General features: G+C 43.2%; 1 protein-coding gene across 5 annotated transcripts in view; it reads left to right on the top strand.

The window, feature by feature from the left end:
- Nucleotides 1-12,500, top strand: part of if (integrin subunit alpha inflated) — a 354,127-nt gene that overhangs the window by 141,614 nt on the left and 200,013 nt on the right. The window lies entirely within an intron of this gene.

The following is a 12,500-nucleotide window of genomic DNA, read 5'->3' as shown; positions in this document are numbered from 1 at the left end:
ATGAGATCACCTGGCGATAGCCGGAAGAGAAGGAAACGTACCACCCGGTACGGAAGGAGGTTAGAGTTAACCAAGAAGACTAATTAAAGAGGTTAACGACGCCTCGTTAGAAAGCCTTTGGCTCACGACTCTCTTCCAATCAGAGACGGTCTTCTTCCTCCGTCAGCGCCTTCAGGAGAGACGCTGCATGACTCCCAATTGACAGTCGGACACTTAAATTCTCCCATCGTTTCTCCGCTCTCAACGCCTCCCTGATGGCGAGCGTTTGGCCCTAATTGTGAACCTAAGAACAAGAGGGCTACGAAGATAGGCTCAGGAATCTTAATTAACACTCTCTGGGAAGGCGCAGGGCGCAAAGTGACCTCATAGAGGTATTCAGATGGGTCCAGGAGTTTAACAAAGGTGATGCAAAATCATCATATCAAGAGCAAGGTAGGAATCGTGGCAATGAGTTTAAATTGAAAAAAATTAGGTTTAACTGTGTAGTAAACGCTGAAACAATTGGTTGTTTCAAGAGAACGTTTAATAACTTTATGAATGGGGATGATAGGTGATAACAGACATGGAACTGCCTAGTGTAGGCTTCGTGGTCTCTTGTACTCTTCTCCATTTTTATGTTATAAAAATGGAGGAGACTCCAAGAGACCATATGGCTTATACTAGGCAGTTCCCACCTCTCATCCTTATCCATAACGTTATCTCATCTTCTCATACAACAACCGATAATTTCATAAGAACATAAGAATGAAGGAGATTGCAAGAGACCATAAGGCCTACACTAAGCAGTTCCTTGTCTCATGCCACCTGTCATCCATATCCATAAAGCTGTCTAATGTTCTCTTAAATCATCTATTAGTTTTGGCACTCATTCCATGTCTACTAAGTCTATTCCATTCGTTAACCACTCCGTTGGTAAACCAGACCTTGCCTATTTCCTTCTTAAACCTAAATTTGTCCAATTTAGATTCATTACCACGAGTCCTGCCATAACGTTGGCCCCTCGACCTGAACGTTGACCCTTTAACACTAAACGTTTGCCCTTCGAACCCTAAACGCAGACTCCCGAAGCCCTAATTGTAAACTTGAGACTCTTCGCCTGAAATTTGGCGCCAAAATTCCGACGCAGCAGGAGAGGTCTGTCGTCGACGGCGTCTGCCGGAGGCGTCAGGAACATTAGGGGGGGAGGGGGGAGGGGGAGGGGGGAGGGCGGACGGGGGGAGGATGTTACTTGAGGTCCAGGAAATGCCAAGAGGGAAAAGAAGAAGAAGAACATAAAGAAAAAGAGTAGGGGGGGGGGGGATAAAGACAAGGAATGATATACGACGAAGAAAAAGAGTAAAGAAAAACTGGAGAAGAGAGAAAGAGAGAAAAAAAGAAAAAGAAGGAATATAACAGAAATCGAAGCCAAAAGAAAAAAAACGGAATAAAACGAGAAATACGAAGACAAATTAGAAGAAAGAATAAGATCAACAAATGAAATGAAATAAAACAAGATAAATAAAACAGAATGAAAGCAGATGAAACAAAACAAGTTTGAATAGAATGCAAAATAAGTTAAGACCAGATTAGATACAATAAAAAAAAATTTGGAATAAAGTGGAAACACAAAAAAACAGGTCGAAATGGAATGAGACTAGAATATAGAAACAAAAGAAAAATACGATTAACTTGTATAAAGCTAGACAAAAGGTAGAACAGAATGATTTTGAAGAATATAGACCAAATTAACATAGATCTAAGTAAGACAAGACAAAATCTATATGTATCATGAAGATGAGGGTGGTTGGGGTGGGTGGAGGGGGAAGGAAGGTGTCATGTTAGTAGATCTAGGAGTGTAGATGGAGTGTTTGGGAGTATGGAGGAAGTTGTGTATACTCCACGTATACATTGGAGGTGTGACTACCTGGGAGGGGGGAGGGGGAGGGGGAGGGACATTGAGATAAAGTGTAAGGTGGAGGGGAGGAGGAGTAAGAGGAGGAGAACGAAAGTGAAGGAGGGAGTGATTAGGAAGAGGAGGAGGAGGAGGGTAGAGAGGGAAGGGGAGGAGGAGGTGAGGAAAAGGGAGGAGAAGGGAAGCGAAGGGAATAGGTGAGAGGGAAGGAAGGGGAAGAGGAGAGGAAGGAAAGGGAGAGGGGAGAGAGGGGGAAAGGGAAAGGGGAAGAAGAGAAAGGAAAAAAGGAAAGGGAAGGAAGGTGAAGAGGGAGGAAAGGAAGGGAAGAAAGATAGAGGGAAAACTGAGAGAGAAGGAAAGGGAAGAGGAAAAGAAAAAAGAGAAGGTATGGGAAAGGAGGAGAGAAGGAAGGGGAATAGGAGAGGAAAGAAAGGGAAGGGAAAGGAAGGGAAGGGAAGGGCGTGAGGTAATGGGTTGTGCTATGGGCGTGCATTGGTTGTTAATGGGGTTAATGGTTGGGGGCTGGTGATAGGAATGGGGTTGGCTGGAAGGGGTAGGGAGAGTGGGAGGTGGTGGCAATTTCTTTTTCTTTATTCCATTCGAGACTGTTTTATATCAATCTATTTATTTGTGTGTTTTATTCATCTATCTATCATTTATCCACGTATATTCATGTATTATTTGTTTGTTTATTCATTTATCTACTTGTTTATCTATTTCCTCATATCTTCATTTCTTCATGCATTCATTAAGAGAACTGTTGGGCTAGAAATAAATTTCTGCATAAGAAAATAAATGAATAAAATAAATAGATAAATGACTAAATTATCCCCAAAACTCATGATAGCCTCCGAAAGTGTATATGTATATATATATATGATGGAGGCTTTTCATATATCTGCAGTGATCACCGTCAAATACGGCACACCCCTTTTACCTCTTCACCAATAGGCGTCGTTCAGGAACAGTCGTGATTGGTCCAGGAAGTAAAATGGGCGTGGCCTCTTCCGCCAGTGACGTAGATTTAACTAAGATATGGAATAAACTTCTCTAGCCGCGTAGTTAGGAAGATGATAATTAGAAATAGAATTGTCTGTTTTTAGTTTGCAAAAAATGCACGAAATATGTCGAAAGGAAATAATGGAAGAGTTTATTAGTAAAAGACCTTTTGGCCTATAAGGAGACAACCCACCTCACTACCTCCACCTCACCCTCTTCCTCTTCCCCCTCCTCTTCCTTCTCCTCCTCCACCTTTTCCTCCTCGGTTTCCTCCACCTACTTCTCACCCTCCTACTCCTCACCCACTTCCACTTCCTCCTTACCCTCCTCCTCCACCTCCTCCTCACCCTCCTCTTCACCCTCCTCCTCTCCTCCTCCTCCACCTCCTCCTCCACCTCCTCAATGAATAAGAATAAATCAACAACCACAAAAAATGTTGTGAATGGGGTAAGGTATGGGGGGAGGGGGGGAGGTAGATTAGGGTGATGGTGGGGTTGGGGGGGTGGGGGGTTCCAGATCAAGACAGGTGGTATGATGCTGCTGACGTTGGCACCAGCTGCGAGGTCGGAGGTGGTTCTGGCTGACAGCTCCAGGGCGAGGCTGACGACGGTAATTACGCAGACAGAGACGCCTGTGATGATTGGCCCGTTTAAAGGGCCGCCCTGATTGGCCGATAACAACGCCGGCGATTACGGGGAGGATTGTGATGATGATGCTGGTGACCCCCATCCCCCCACCCACCCCCTCTCTCTCCTTCCCCTCCCCCACCCATCCATCATTTCTCTCTCTCTCTCTCTCTCTCTCTCTATCGTGCTCTCTCGCGCTCTCTCTCTTTACAGTTCCTTTCTTGTGCTCTTTTTGTCTCTAATGCGCTCTCTCTCTCTCTCTCTCTCTCTTATGCTCTCTCTCTCTCTCTCTCTCTCTCTCTCTCTCTCTCTCTCTCTCTCTCTCTCTCTCTCTCTCTCTCTCTCTCTCTCTCTCTCTCTCTCTCTCTCTCTCTCTCTCTCTCTCTCTCTCTCTCTCTCTCTCTCTCTCTCTCTCTCTCTCTCTCTCTCTTATGCTCTCTGTTGTGCTGTCTATCTCTCTCTCTCTCTCTCTCTCTCTCTCTCTCTCTCTCTCTCTCTCTTATGCTCTCTGTTGTGCTGTCTATCTCTCTCTCTCTCTCTCTCTCTCTCTCTCTCTCTCTCTCTCTCTCTCTCTCTTATGCTCTCTGTTGTGCTGTCTATCTCTCTCTCTCTCTCTCTCTCTCTCTCTCTCTCTCTCTTTCTCTTTTTCTTTCTCTTTCTCTCTGAGATGATCCCGTGAGCGGGGTCAACACTCGGGGGCGTTCAGGTGATGAGGTGTTGATTGGATCTACGGACATTTTATGACTTGATTGGTTGTGACTGGGCACGCAGGTATGCTGGCATGATGGTATGTTGCTACGCTGCTAGTATGTTGGTAGGTTGGTAGGTTGGAATGCTGCTATTTTGGAATACTGGTATGCCAGCACGCTGATATGATTTTATGTTGTTAGGTTGCTAGTATGTTGGTAGGTTGGAATGCTGGTATGTTGGTATGTTAGCACGCTGATATGCTGGTATGTTGGTATGTTAGCACGCTGATATGCTGGTATGTTGGTATGATGGTATTATGGTATGATGGTGTGTAGGTAAGCTGGTATAATGGTATGTTGGTAGGCTGGTATATTGGTATGCTGTTATAATAGTATGTTGGTAGGCTGATATGAGGGTAGGCTGATATGCTAATGTGTTAGTACATGAGACAGGTATACTCTTGGTGGTATGTTTTGGTATACCAAACGGGAAGGTATTCGTGGTGGTAATGTAAGTAACCATATGGTAATTGTGTTGGTAATGGTGGTAATGGTGGTAATAATAGTAATGGAAAGTAGTAACTGTGGTAATGACTGAGCTGGCGGTAGTAAGGGACAGAAGTTCAAGAGAGGGGGAGAGAGAAAGAGAGAGAGAGAGAGAGAGAGAGAGAGAGAGAGAGAGAGAGAGAGAGAGAGAGAGAGCGAGAGAGAGAGGGAAAGATAGAGAGAGAAAAAGAGAGAGGGAAAGAGAGAGAACGAGAGAAAAAGGGAAAGAGAGAGGGAAAGAGAGAGGACGAGAGAGAGAGGGAAAGAGAGAGAGAGAGAGAGAGAGAGAGAGAGACAGAGAGAGAGAGAAGGAAAGAGAAAAGCGCAAACCCAAATAGTTGCATCATTTTTGTTTCTCTCTCTCTCTCTCTCTCTCTCTCTCGACTGACCCATGTTGAATTTGCTTATGGTTTTTGCAGCAGAAATACGAATCAGAGTATCTATCAAGACTCAAAAAAGGGGGACTACTTTCGCAGTACAGTTGCGTCTTTTTTATGGATTTTTTTTTTTTTTTTTAGTTGCAATGCCTTTTTCTTTCACAAGGCCAACTAACACAATTTTGACCTTGAGATTATATATATACATATGTGTATATATATACATATATATATATATATATATATATATATATATATATATATGTATGTATGTATATTATGTATATTTTGGAGAAGGAGAAGCAGGAAGAGGAGGAGGTGGAGGAGAAGTAGGAGAGGTAGGTGAATGAGGAGGGGGAGGAGAAGGAGGAGGAGAAGGAAGAGGAGAAGGAGAAGCAGGAGGATGCGGAGGAGGTGGAAGAGAAGGAGGAGAAGTAGGTGAATGAGGAGGAGAAGGAGGAGGAGGAGGAGGAGAAGCAGGAGGAGGAGGAGGAGCAGGAGGAGGAGGGGAAGCAGGAGGAGGAGGAGAAGGAGGAGGTGGAGGTAGAGGAGGAGGAGAGGTAGGAGGAGGAGTAGGAGGAGGAGAAGGAGGAAAAGGAGGAGAGGTAGGTGAATGAGGAGAAGAAGGAACATAAGAATAAAGGAAACTGCAAAAGACCACAAGGCCCACACTAGGCAGCTCCGTATCCATCACCACCTGATATCCCCATCCATAAAGTTGTCTAATCGTTTCTTAAAACAACTGATAGTTTCAGCGCTTACTACATGGTTACGAAGTTTATTCCATTCGTCGACCACCCTATTAGTAAACCAATTCTTGCCTATTTCCTTCTTAAATCTAAATTTGTCCAGTTTATACCCATTACTGCGAGTCCTGCCCTGTTGTTTTATTATGATGACCTTGTTTGCATCACCCTTGTTATAGCCTGATGCAAACAAGGAGGAGGAGAAGGAAGAGGAGAGGGAGAATCTGGAGGAGGAGGAGGTGGAGGAGAAGGAGGAGAGATAGGTGAATGAGGAGGAGGAGGAGAAGGAAGAGGAGAGGGAGAATCTGGAGGAGGAGGAGGTGGAGGAGAAGGAGGAGAGATAGGTGAATGAGGAGGAGGAGAAGGAGGAGGAGGAGTAGGAGGAGGCGAATTAATTGATCCGAGTTTAACACTTTGTTTATCTTCATATGGTTGGAACCAATGAATTGTAATTATGGAGTCTGTACCCTTCAGGTGAGCTGGAAGAGCTTAATGCCATTCGACAAGGATAATTAAGGAGGAGGAGGAGGAGGAGGAGGAGGAGGATACTTTGGAATACTTGGAGGGACGGGGAAGAAAGAGGAGAGGAGAAGGTCGACGAGGAAGAATAAGGAAGAAGAGGAGGAGGAGGAGGAGGAGGAGGAAGGTAAGTAGGAGGGCGACAAGGAGGAAGAATGGGAGGAAGAAGATGAGGAGGAGGAGGAGGACGAGAAAGAGGACTAGGGGGATAACGTGGAATATTGGGAGAGACGGGGAAGGAAGAGGAGGAGAGTGAGGAGGAGGAAGAGGGTAGAGGAGGAGGAAGAAAAGAGAGTAGAAGGACGAATAGGAAGAGGAGAAGAGAAATAGGACAGCGAATGGAAGCGAAATTGTAAATAGATAAAGAAATAGATAAATGAATAAGTGAATGAATAGATAAATAGAAAGAAATTGAAATTGACCACAAGATATAACAGAAACTCCCCCAAGAGGCGGAAAGCTTCAAAATATTGAGATTAACGATGATGACATCATACTTAGTTAAAAAGCGAGAGAGAGAGAGAGAGAGAGAGAGAGAGAGAGAGAGAGGGTAATGGAGAAGGAAAGAGGGGAGAGTATGGAAAAAGAAGAGATAGAGCAAGAAAAGAGAGGAATAAGCGAGAGGAAAAGAGCCGAATAAAATCCTCTTACTCTCTTCCTCCTCCCCCTTCCCTCCCTCCCAACTCCTCTTCTTCCCCTTTCCTCCTCCTCTTCTTGCCCCTTCCTCCTCCTCCTCCTCCTCCTCCTCTACTTTTCCTTCCTCCTCCTCCTCCATCTCTACTCCCTTGCTCTCTTCCTTCTCTTCCCCTCCCCTCTCCCACACTTCTTCTTCCCCTTCCCCCATTACTCTCTCTTTTCCCCCTTTCCCTCTCCCCTGTCCCCTCCCCCTCCCTCCCCTCTCCCCTTCTCCTCTCACCAGTCCCCTTCTTTCCCTTTCTCCTCCTCCCCTTCCCCCTCCTCCTCCTCCTCCCTATCTATCTCCTCCTCCTCTCCATCTCTCTCTCTCTCTCTCTCTCTCTCTCTCTCTCTCTCTCTCTCTCTCTCTCTCTCTCTCTCTCTCTCTCTCTCTCTCTCTCTCTCTCTCTCTCTCTCTCTCTCTCTCTCTCTCTCTCTCTCTCTCTCTCTCTCTCTCTCTTCCTTTCTCTCTCCCTCTCTCTCACTCCCTCTCCCTCCCTCCCCCTCCCTCCCCTCCCCACCTCCCCTCGATTTGGCGCCAAGGCTCGAACGGGTCCGACTGGTTCTTGCGAGCGCCGAAGCAGAGGCCGCCAGGCTGGCGTTCGCCGCTTCTGTCCAAATTGTCGGCCCGGGCCGCCGCGCCGTCCGGCCTGCGTGGGCTCGAATTGGTTGGTCTGTTTGTCGCGCGTGGGCAGAGGCTGCTGGTCCTGTTTGCCTTGGAGATCTGGAGGGCGGCGCCCCTACGGCCTAGAGACACGTGAGGCCTTGTCGTTGAGGATACATATCACGCTAACTTGAGGAAAAATGATTTGTGTGTATATATGCATATATATATATATATATATATATATATATATATATGTATATATATACATATATATAATATATATATGTATACATATACATATATATATATATGTATGTATATATATATACATATATAGATATATATATATATATATATATATATATATATATATATATATAATCTTTAATTGGGACATGTATAAAAAGCCCAGTGACATCGAAACTAATTTGTAAGGATAATCAATGTTAAGAGATTTAAACTTTTGAATCAAGTCTTCACTATTTTGAATAAATGAGTTAGAAATAGTGCCTACAAATGGAGAAAGCTTTGTCATAAGCCACTTAGAAAGCTTATAGCTTACAGAGCCTACAGAACTGATAATGGGCCTAATGGGATGAATAGGTTTGTGATTTTAATAAGCCCATACAAATAAGGTGTTGAGGGATTTTGTGTAGAGAAATATTTAATCAAATCTTCTCTGCCTTTAAGTAAAGTTCTTAATTTTTTATGGAAATTCTTATTAACTGTGTCACTAGGATCTTTGTTAAGTTCAGAATAAGTGTTTTTATCTCGTAAAAGTTCAATTACTTTGTTATCATAATCACTTTTATCCATAATAACCAAGGTGTTGCTTTTATCAGCCTTAGTTATGCGTAGAGGTGTATCTTTCTTTAAAGCTAACATAGCTTTAACAAATCTTCTAAGGAATGTGTTATCTTTACAATTAAGCATGGCACCATAAATCAAACCCCTAATTAAACCACTATTTTCACTCCATTTGTAGGCACTATTTCTAACTCATTTATTCAAAATAGTGAAGACTTGATTCAAAAGGTTAAATCTCTTAACATTGATTATCCTTACAAATTAGTTAGTTTCGATGTCACTGGGCTTTTTACATATATACATATACATATATATATATATATATATATATATATATATAATATATGTATATATATATATGTATATGTATATGCATATGTATATTATATATATATATATATATATGTATATATATATGTATATACATATATATATATATATACATATATATGAGTGTGTGTGTGTACACACACACACACACACATACACACACACACACACACACACACACACACACACACACACACACACACACACACACACACACACACACACACACACACACACACACACACACACACACACACACACACACACACACAATAAACCAGACTCCCAACCTATCTTTGGATGTCCACACATATGTAGTGGTACTGCAATATATCATTTTGCGATATCATCACGGTATACATACAATACATCCAGTATCACCATTACCATCATCACCATCACTATCATTGTACTACCACCACCACTACCACCACCATTATCACCACAGTTACCACTACTACCGTTACCACCACCACCATTTCCACCATTTCCACTACCTATACAGCCGCTAGTACTCTCAGGTGCAACAGTAAAAACAAGAACCACAAAAAAGTACTATTCTTGCATACGGGGACGAAGAAGAGGGCGAGGAAGAAGAAGAAGAAGGAGAAAAAGAAGAAGAAGAAGAAGGAGAAGAAGAAGAAGAAGAAGAAGAAGAAGAAGACGAAGAAGAAGAAGAAGAAGAAGACGAAGAAGAAGAAGGCGAGGACGAAGAAGAATGTGAAGAAGAAAAAGAAGACGAGGACGAAGAAGAAGAAGGTAAAGAAGAAGAAGAAGAAGGTGAAGAAGAAGAAGAAGGTGAAGAAGAAGAAGGTGAAGAAGAAGAAGGTGAAGAAGAAGAAGGTGAAGAAGAAGAAGAAGGTGAAGAAGAAGAAGAAGGTGAAGAAGAAGAAGAAGGTGAAGAAGAAGAAGAAGGTGAAGAAGAAGAAGGTGAAGAAGAAGAAGAAGGTGAAGAAGAAGAAGATGAAGAAGAAGAAGGTGAAGAAGATGAAGAAGAAGGTGAAGAAGAAGAAGGTGAAGAAGAAGAAGAAGATGAAGAAGAAGAAGAATGTGAAGAAGAAGAAGAAGAAGGTGAAGAAGAAGAAGAAGGTAAAGAAGAAGGTGAAGAAGAAGAAAGTGAAGAAGACGAAGAATGTGAAGAAGAAGAAGAAGAAGGTGAAGAAGGTGAAGAAGACAAAGAGGGTGAAGAAGACGAAGAAGAAGAAGAAGAAGAAGAAGAAGAAGAAGAAGAAGAAGAAGAAGAAGAAGAAGAAGAAGAAGAAGAAGAAGAAGAAGGTGAAGTGGAATAAAATAAAAGCAACAAATCAAACAAAACCACGACAAGAAGAAGGTGAGGAAGACGAAGGAGAAGAAGAAGAAGAAGAAGAAGGTGAAGAAGGTGAAGAAGACAAAGAGGGTGAAGAAGACGAAGAAGAAGAAGAAGAAGAAGAAGAAGAAGAAGAAGAAGAAGAAGGTGAAGTGGAATAAAATAAAAGCAACAAATCAAACAAAACCACGACAAGAAGAAGGTGAGGAAGACGAAGGAGAAGAAGAAGAAGAAGAAGGTGAAGAAGGTGAAGAAGACAAAGAGGGTGAAGAAGACGAAGAAGAAGAAGAAGAAGAAGAAGAAGAAGAAGAAGAAGAAGAAGAAGAAGAAGAAGAAGAAGAAGAAGAAGAAGAAGAAGAAGGTGAAGTGGAATAAAATAAAAGCAACAAATCAAACAAAACCACGACAAGAAGAAGGTGAGGAAGACGAAGGAGAAGAAGAAGAAGAAGAAGAAGAAGAAGAAGAAGAAGAAGAAGAAAAAGAAGAAGGTGAAATGGAAGAAAATAAAAGTAACAAATCAAACAAAAGCACGACAAGAAAAAGAAGAAGAAGAAGAAGATGTATTAGCATTGCCTCACCGCCAGTGCCAAGACTAGTGTCAATTGGCGCCAAGGAGTGTCAAAACAGAAGGGCTGTAAAATGGACTTCAAAATAGAGCGAGAGAGAGAGAGAGAGAGAGAGAGAGAGAGAGAGAGAGAGAGAGAGAGAGAGAGAGAGAGAGAGAGAGAGAGAGAGAGAGAGAGAGAGAGAGAGAGAGAGAGAGAGAGAGAGAGGGGGGGAGAATGTAATTTTGGACTGCAGAATTACTTTGAGAGATCACTACCCCCCTTCTCCTCCCCCCAAAAAACAAGTGTATGTGGTCGAATATACGCACAATATACACACACACAGAAACAGGAAAACAATGGTAATTATATATTATAATGATAATAATAATGAGCGCTAAAACTTTCACTTATTTTAAGAAACGGTTAGACAACTTTATGGATGGGGATGACAGGTGGTAATGAACATGGAACTGCCTAGTGTAGGCCTCATGGTCTCTTGCGGTCCTCTCCATTCTTATGTTCTTATGTTCCTATAATGGTAGCACTTTTATTGATGTGAAGGTCCAAAGGAACAAATAATATCTACTTAAGAAAAAAAAAAAAAAAAAAAAAAGAGAAGAGAGAAAAGAGAGAGAGAGAGAGAGAATGGGGGGGGACCGAGACCTATTGGTCTGTGAGTAGGCCATCTGCGACAAGAGGGCCCCAATCCACTCAGATCTCAAAACTCGAGACATCTTTTTATCATATCACATTTCCCCTTCGAAAACCCTACGTCACTCCTTGTGTCTCTAAAACAATATTAGCCACCACAAGGACCCAAGGAGACTGTTATCGGACTCGAGCTTTTTTTTTTCCTAAGGAGCTTACACCAGGATGCTCTTAACTCCTGCCAAAGCTGTCACTCTGGCCTTATGTGCTAAGAAAGAGAGGGCAAGAGTCAATGGTAGCTGTGAAGGTCATTATAGTTGCATGTGTCCTTTATGTTGGACAATATGGGTTTTGTATATATGCCTATTTTTCTTTCTCTGGCATAGTTTATATTCTATATTCTGTCTGGTGCCAGGCTTTTAGTGATTTTACTTTGGATAGGGGGGTGGGGGCGCAGCCCCCCCCTTACGAGACATAATTGCCCCCCTCCCCCTCCCCCTCCCCCCTCCCCTTCGAATGAGATTAAATATTTCTAAAAAAGAATAACCAAAATTATCACGAATTGGCAACCTTCATTGGAGGGGGTGGGAGGGTGAGGGGGGGGTTTCTGGGACAAAGAAAGCAGTAGATTCCAATCAGTTGGTCGGATCCTTGATTGGCCCGATCATATTTCGTCCTTAATGGCATAGGGTTCCGTATCCCTCGTCTTCACAGAACCACTCGGCCAAAAGCTCCCAGCTTGGCCTCCTTGTGTTGTGATAGTGTCGCCAACGTTCCTGTGAAGGGTGCTCCAGTCAAGGAGCTTTTATCTTTGTTTTAACTGCCGCTTCCCCATGGTGGTCCTGCGTGATGGACGTCGGATGGAGTCGTCTCCCCCCCAAGACGTCTATCAGGTTATCTCTCCACTTTTTCGCATGAGGAGTTGACAACCGGTGACTGATCACTTTCTCCTCTTCCTCCTCCTCTTCCCCTTCCTCTTCCTACCCCTACTCCTCTTCCCTCTTATTCTCCCCCTCCTCTTCTTCCTCCTCTCCTTACCATTTGGTGGCATAGAAACAGACCCACACATACAACAGACCAACATTTCTTGCTGGAGAGATGTTTGGGAGGACCTGTGGGTAATAACTGTCGATCACGAGTCCAGCACGTGATCCAAGCCCGTAGTGGTGATTCAAAGCAACGGGCT

This window comes from Oratosquilla oratoria, chromosome 19 (genome assembly GCF_046742065.1).
Source record: "Oratosquilla oratoria isolate Oo_2021 chromosome 19, ASM4674206v1, whole genome shotgun sequence".
In the NCBI taxonomy this organism is placed as follows: domain Eukaryota; kingdom Metazoa; phylum Arthropoda; class Malacostraca; order Stomatopoda; family Squillidae; genus Oratosquilla; species Oratosquilla oratoria.
This window is presented reverse-complemented; position numbering and strand designations above follow the sequence as displayed.